The sequence below is a fragment of the Neopelma chrysocephalum genome, unplaced genomic scaffold, assembly GCF_003984885.1.
Source record: "Neopelma chrysocephalum unplaced genomic scaffold, ASM398488v2 Primary Assembly neopelma1_68, whole genome shotgun sequence".
NCBI classification, from domain to species: domain Eukaryota; kingdom Metazoa; phylum Chordata; class Aves; order Passeriformes; family Pipridae; genus Neopelma; species Neopelma chrysocephalum.
The window spans coordinates 1,669,174-1,677,010 of record NW_020897727.1 but is presented as its reverse complement, the minus strand read 5'-3'; the positions used below and the strand labels follow the sequence as shown (position 1 = coordinate 1,677,010).

At 34.6% G+C, this 7,837-nt stretch overlaps 1 long non-coding RNA gene across 2 annotated transcripts; it reads right to left on the bottom strand.

Annotated features, from left to right (window-relative positions):
- Positions 1 to 290: 290 nt before the first annotated feature.
- Positions 291 to 6,794, bottom strand: LOC113968549. Of its 2 annotated transcripts, none has more exons than XR_003534554.1 (3): positions 6,701 to 6,794; positions 3,520 to 3,582; positions 291 to 332 (listed from the first exon to the last, which is right to left on the bottom strand). It is a non-coding gene; the product is annotated as an uncharacterized LOC113968549 (long non-coding RNA). The 2 variants fall into 2 exon arrangements; XR_003534555.1 differs by lacking the exon at positions 291 to 332 and adding an exon at positions 1,414 to 1,471.
- Between the last annotated feature and the right edge of the window lie 1,043 nt (positions 6,795 to 7,837).

Below are 7,837 nucleotides of genomic sequence, written 5' to 3'. Positions count from 1 at the left end.
GTACCTTCAAGCTTTGTCCCATCCACTTTATGTGTCTATTTGCTTAAGAGTGAGACTTCCAGTAAACCATGTCAGTGCCATGTATTGTCACAGGTTTAGACATTTTTATTGCTATTTTTGCTATTTAAATATTTCCCCTGATTTACTACCCAATTCTACTTGTTTTATAACTGAAGGACAAGATTTGGGTGTTTTTGTTTGCATGTTTTCACTTACATAAGATTAATTATTCAAGAGATGAGCATACGGACAGTAGTAAAGAAATAAACACACTTCCACTTACTGCTCAGCTTCCATATTCCTCACAAGTGACTGTCTTCACCTCTGTTTGACTGTTCCAAAGAAATGGAAGACCCAAGTCAAATTCCAATTCATATGTTGATGGCAAAAAGTACCAAATAAAAGAGCACTCTTTGAGTTATGTACTTGCATTGTAGTACCATAACTATTTCTATATGCTATCAGAAATTGAGGCTGAGGATTATTACATCCAGTCTATTTTAACTCAAGGTCAATGGTGGCTTAAAATGAAAAGAATACCAGAAGCCCATTAATACATTTAGACTGTGAGTACTGGGATAGTGTTCATCATCTGAGGAATGATGTTCTTGAAGAGCCTCTCAAACTGAAATAGTGAGGCGGCAAAAATCCTACCAATTTTACAAATGTGTGAGTGCCATACTATGATAATGTTGTCTGGGCCTGCTAACCTTCTGAAAATAAAATTACTTGACATTTAAGCCAATCCTACAGGAATACTGGCACATATAGTCAATGTAACCTTATCTGCTTCTTTACTGGAAATAATTAGAGATCAGATACCTTAACTGTGGCTGCAAAGAGCTTGAAGTGTGCTGACCTCAATAAAAGGAGAGTTTATCATGGTAAACATGGTGAATCAATGAAGTCACAGAGGCAGAGAGAGCTGCCATCGATGGTAAGATTTGCTTCCTCGTGACTGTAGATGGAGCCCTAACATAAGTAAATACCCTCTTGGCAATACAAGTTTGGAATTTCATAGAATATATTTAGAGGCTTTTCAGCATTTTTACTTATTGAGATTTTAATTTTCAGGACAAGCAAAGTGAGAGCCCCACTGTTTTTCTGGTTTCTCAATATGCCAAACTGATTCAGCTCTCCTCAAAAATCCAGAAAGAAAGAAAAGCAGTTGTTCAACTTTTATTCTGTCCTGCAATTATCACCTAATCTAACCTTCTCTAACAATTTCTCTGCTTAAGGGCACCTCTAGGGCTGTCAGGCCAGCTGAATTCATTTAGAAAATGAAATCCAAACCTGACTAGTCTTATTTATCCCCTGCACCCATTATTCCTTTCATAACTGGATGCTACTGTACTAAAAAGCAAGGCAACAGCACATTTTGTGGATTTTATTGTATTACATATAAAACATACTGCTGAAATATGGATTGTAGGAATCTTAGTGAAGAAGGAGGGATCTCAGCACCATCTGACTCAAAGATGTTAGATAAAAGAGGAGATATTTATAGAAGTAAAATATGTCTACTGTTATTACTGTGGCTAACAATACAGGGTTCATCAGTATAATTAATCCTTTCCTTCCTGTAAATCACTTGTTTAAAAAATAAAGTATTTCTTGATTACTTGCAGCAGAACAAAACAAATAAGAAGAAATATCAAAACAATACATTCTTTCACAGTTCTCAGGATACTTTGTCTGTTTCAAGCTTTAAGAAACAACTTATCACTGATGTTCTGGAAGTTAAAATACATATGCAAGGACTATTGGTATTGGGTTGGCATCCAGAACAGAACAGGGGAAACTGGAAAAACCACTAACAGTTTTAGAACACTACTACTTCTTCTTATTATTTTATTTTTAAATATTAGTGAAAACTTTAATTTTAAATCATAGTTGGCAACTCTCACTGGTTTTAAAAGCTGCATCAGAAAGTTCACATGGCCAAAGGTCACTCTGGAGAGTCTGAGAGATAAAAGGGAAAGAGCAGCACAACTTACAGGTAGAAAGTAGAAATAGGGACCCAGTGCTGCAATTTAGAATAGGATTGGGTCACTTCACTGCCTCTGAAAGTTCACAGCTTAATTGTAATTACAAGCCTGTGTATTACCTTCTATATTCACAGGGCATAGCTTCTTGAACACCACTCAAATACATACAAACCACAGGTGATTTGAAAGATGACTATCAATTACAAATATTTTATATGCCTTAATTTATGTGAAATGAATAGGTACATGAGTTTATTTTGAGACTGAGGTTAACTTCTGGTGAGCATGTGTGAAACTCAGTTTTACAAGCGCAATTGGCAAAAAAGAATTTTTTTAGCACATGTTCATGAAAGTGAATTTCTGATTGTGCAGTGAAGTTTTACAGTTACCAGTCCATGTCATCTTACATAGTAATGGGACAGGTATCCTAGTTTGAACCAGCCAGTATTTCCACGTTCAATACACATACACTGAATATAGACACAGAAGTTGAATTCAAACTACTGTTTCAATTGGGTCAATTACACATGCTTTGAATTTCATATAAATTGTATATTTAATATCAGTAATTGCCATGAAGATGATTTTCAGATTGAAAATTATTTGCTGATTCAATTAACATGTTATGTTAATACTAAAAGCTCTTGGGAATATCTAGGGTTATTGCATGGTAATGGATTATCAGAAGATAAATACGATATATCTGATTTATTATAAATTGTTTATTTCAGTTGGACTTGGACTGTAAGTGTACTTAAGGTTAAGAATATACTATACTGATTTGCAGCTAAATTTTGTTAATTTGCCTTGTTTTGGAACCAACTTTTTGTAGCCATTTATAAAAGACAAAATTGTCTATAGGGACATGGGTTTTTTGAAAAACAATGAGCTAAAAGTTATTTTCTCATCACTCAGAAAATTTCCTTAAATGACTGATAATACCTCTTTTTAGCTTCTTTAATTTCTTTATTCAGTCATAAGACAGAGGTATCTGGTAATTTTGGCATATGATTTCTTTTTTTTTAACTCAAGGAAAAGCAGTCTGTACAGATGAATTACATTAAATTTAGTCTATCCAGATGCTGAACTATGCTCCAAGCTATATTGTATGAAATATCAAAGATGTCTATGTGTTCTATTTAAATACAATTTTTCAGATTCTACTTGATTAAAATAAAATCAAGTTGCTTTTAAAAGCTAACCTGTCCAAAAAATGCCCAACAAATTCCTGTGCAAGCTATTTATTGGTTTAATCTGTAATCACTTATACAATACTGTCTAATAGATGTAGATACTGTTTAACATCAAGAGATCTATTTAACTCTCTCTCTTTATAAAGATGAATATAGAAATGAGCAGAGAGAAAATGAATAAAATAGGTTAGATCTGTCCTGTGGTGACAGAATCAATATATTTAAACCAGCACAACATAGTTCAGACAACTCCCCTTAGAGCTCCAGTGTTTCAGAGCAGTTATTTGAGCTTTGTCAGGACATGGACCACATATGAAAAGTAAGGAAACTGGATTTACCTGCAGCATCTTTGGGTGCTTGTTGACCCCCAGACTGAATCATTTATCTGCAGCATTTAAACCCTGGAGCAAAAATGTTACATAATTAGGTGTAACAAGATAATCTCCTGTTTCGAGAAATTCATTAGCCAAATAAAAGAATCCTCCAACTAAAACAGTTCATTTTATTAAGATCAACATGTTATGTTATCTATTTGTTTCATAACTCTGCTAAGGCCTTTTTTAATATATGATATTATAATTTGTTTTCTGGTGTTCTGGCTTACATTAGATAAACCACTTTTGGATTTTATGCAAGACATATGGAAAAATCCATCACTGATTTACTGCACATTTCCACACACAGTCAAACTAATATCTGATCACTATTGAAGAACAAAAACTCTGCTTGGCAGTGAATACTTAAGCAAATTTCCAAACACATGGATGTGCACAGTCTTGTGCAAGAAAGCTTTTGATAGCCAAAATGCCAACCAATACACTGCAGTATTTACTGGAAAAGATAACAGAAAATTTAAACTGGGATTTATTTTCACTTCAGAAACTACTGCAACAGAAGCAATTGCAACAAAATAAAAGTGTTGCAACAGCTACCTCCAATACTTGTATAACAGACTCAGAGTTTTATAATGTATCTGTATGATAACACCTTAGAAACTTTTTCCATTTTTAATAGCTCTAGAAGATGAAAGTTTTGAATGGTAGTCATGAAGACAAATCTCTTTTTGTCAATTAAATCTCTTTAATTACATTCACTCTTTTGGATGACTATTTGTAGTTATCTATACTGCTGCTTCCAAGGATACAAGGTAAATACCTCAGTATTGTTATCAACCTTCTGCCCTAAACTACCTTTTTTATATATTTCAGTTGAGTCAACAAGACTAGTTTTAGTATGGCCACAGCAGGTGGAATGACCTTTACCCCATTCCTATTTTATAATGTGTTTTGTGAGACTCTTGACACGTTACTTCAGACCCTATTAGGAAGAATACACTGCAGAAGTTAGTGTCTTCTGAAAGTAAGATTTATTACTTTCACATTTAATTACAGACCAAGCTAATAATTTTCAGTTAATCAGAAATCCATCCTCTCTTTAAGGACACATGCATTTTTTTAATTGGGAAAAAAAATAAACAACAAAACAAAACGGAGGCTGCTAATCCTGATTTGAGAAGTATTTAGCTGCAGGCCATGGTTCACAGATGGTTTTGCATCCTCAATAGCTTTGTGGGCAAGATAGTTAACTGTGATTATATGAAAATGTCAACAAAAATTACTGGGAAAAAAAAAACTCAAAAAGTTTTCTAATAAAAATGGCAACAAGGAGCCACCTTTCTTCAAGAAGTAAAAGCAAGTATAAACCATTTTTGATGAGCAGATCACCCCCTTGAACAAAGGAGGAGTGCACTGGAACAGAGTATTTGAAAAGCAAAATCATGCTTTTTGATAGATATTTTCTGTCGTGTACATAGTAGTTAATCCATTTTTTACCAACATTAGCTGTCAGATTAACACATTATCCATGTGAGTCACAGTTAGTCTAAACCAAGGATGTGCCTGAAAGAATGATGTGCACCCACATGAAGGAAGGTTTACAGAGGCTGACTTACACCACCACTGTGGAATGCAAACCCTGCTTTCTTTTTTTGCTAATGCTGACCAGAGCTCTACAAACAGCCATTCTCAATTGCTGTATCATGCTGAGTTGATACAAGCCTTGATGTGGATTTTAACATCCATATGCAGGCCTTGCATCTGCCACACACATCCATGCATTAACTCCAGGGCATATGTGCCTCCATTGTTCTGGTCAATATACATCAGGATGTTAAAGAATTTACTTCATCAAAATGCTCCTTAAATACACTGGTTTTATTCATTCAGGAGCATTTAATTTCTGGAAAGCCAAGTTTAAGTAAATTCAGTTTCATAATAGAACAGGATATGATCTGCAAACAGCATATTTTCCTATCAATCAAGGGAGCAGAGATAGAAGCTTTCTCAGGCAGCTGATAAGTGTCAATATCCCATTTAAAAAATACATCCTGAGCGTATGTACCTATTGCTATATCTCTCAGACACAAGGTAAAGAAATATAATAGGATTAATTTCATCTCAATTCAATGATGACCCATTTGAAATAACTCACTTTTGGAGACATCATCTTATTAAAAGATTGCACTATAACTTGTGACTGCAGCTCTTAGAGGCCTTTCCCTTACCAACATTTCATTTCACAGTTTGATTTTACTCTCCACTCTTATTCAATCTGTGGCTCTATTTTTCACCCTCCAGCCGGCCAACAAAGCCCCTTTTTTACACAGCCTGTACCTTTTTGTAATCTTCCAAAGTTAATAACCAAGCTTAATGAAGGCAAAGCCTGCTCTGAAACAAGCTTTGTTCCAATACAGGAAGATTTGGCAAGAAAAGGAAAGTTTCCTATGGAAGTTTCTTAGAAGACAAGTCACAGCCAAACATTCCAAGTGGTGTCTGAAGGGTGTGAGACTTTTGTGTATAGTAAATATTTGCTATCTGTAGGAGTAGCTAAAAATAAAGAAATAAGCTTTCATTTTCTTGCCTTTGGCTCTCTGTATTTGGTCATGAACTATCTAAATAGCCCTGGCCTATCCTGCTGGGCACGTGGGCCAGCTGGGCTCTTTGATGGAGCACAGGTCAGAATATGAACATTATGTTTATAATCTAAGGACACTCAGCTGCCATTTGAGCATAGTTCCCAGCTACTTCTCACTAGAAAATCTGTAGGAATTAGCAGATTTAACGCTAAAAAACAGCAGCAGCAACAATAACGAGAAAACAAAACAAAACCAAAACCTTTGTATTTACAACTGTATTAAGGAATTGAATTCACTTAGAAATGAGCAAGCATCAGATTTTAGACCAGTGACACTGGACACAGAAGAGATGAATACATGCAGTTTTTTGTATCAAAATTAAGTTGCTTTTAGATAATTTACTACTTCAAGTAAAAAAATATTCTAAAATTAGATTTAAAAAAAAAAAATGAGGCAAAGAGCATCTTCAATAAACAATTTGGAGAAGGCAAAAATATTTTCCAGTGGCACACCTAGTCTTGCTTTTAGAGGCAAGTACACAATATGAACACAATATGACATGCTCTTTATCAAAGCAATCCAATTTCTGACTGCATGAAAGTTACCTTCAAGTCCCAAGTCTCTTCAATGTCACTAAAAACATTATAGGAAGAAGCAGGGGAAATTCCAGTCAAGTATTACTCCAATCATCCATATCCAGTGCACTGTAATAGGTAAACAGAGTCAATAAATTCAAAAACAATAACAGAAGCAGCAAACAGGGACACACGTTATGTTTGAAGATTTCCTGAATTCAACAGGAATCCCTTTTAGATCAAGAAGAGATGCAGTATTGCCCTGTAACTAAAGACTAAGTAGCTCCTGCATCAAGCATTTATCTCCACAGAGAGAAATAATAGCTACTAATTCTATTTGTTCTAAAAATGAGTTATTGACACAAATACTATCCCAGTACAAATGTTGATATTATTTGATGCTGATAAATGAAGATAGTTCGTGCCCCTTTATTTTATCTCCAAAGCACCAGTGTAAAGGTGGGGAATCATCTGATTTAATGTAGATGATAATGAAATAGTAGAAGAACAGATGAGTAATGAAAACTGACAGGTTTTGTATGTGTTTGAAGTAAAGGATTTTTTTGTCCAGTAGAAATGCTGTTTGAATTGTTTCCCCTTATTTCATTTTACATTTCAAAACAACATTCTTTTCTAAGTAGACAATAGGAACAAAAGCAAGAAACTGCATTAAATAAATCTCTAAAAGTCTATCTAACAGGCTTCAGGCTATGCTGTACTTTTTCTTTTAAACATTTCCACGTAAAATCAGATGTTAACTCTCTGAGTGAACCCATGTGCAAACTCTTTATTCATCAGATTAATGGCTGTGGAGCAACAGGCAACCGAACACATTTCCACTCACATAAGGTATTCATGACTTTCCAGAAAACTTCACATTACTGCAACTACTTTTCAGTCAAATATGTTGCATCTAGAGCAGAAGGAAATAAATTGCAACAAGGTTTAATAGGAAACTACAGTAAATGTATTGACACAACTAGAAATTTGTTTCTTTAAACAGGACCTTGTTATTACTTTGACAGATGGATTTTTGCCTTGCCATACATTTGAAAAGAAAGGAAAAATCAGCCTTTTCTCTGGGATACTTCAAATTACCCAGTGTAATATCTCTGTTTGTTGCTGCTTTTATGCTGATCCAAGGCACAATCAATAGAAGAATTTAGT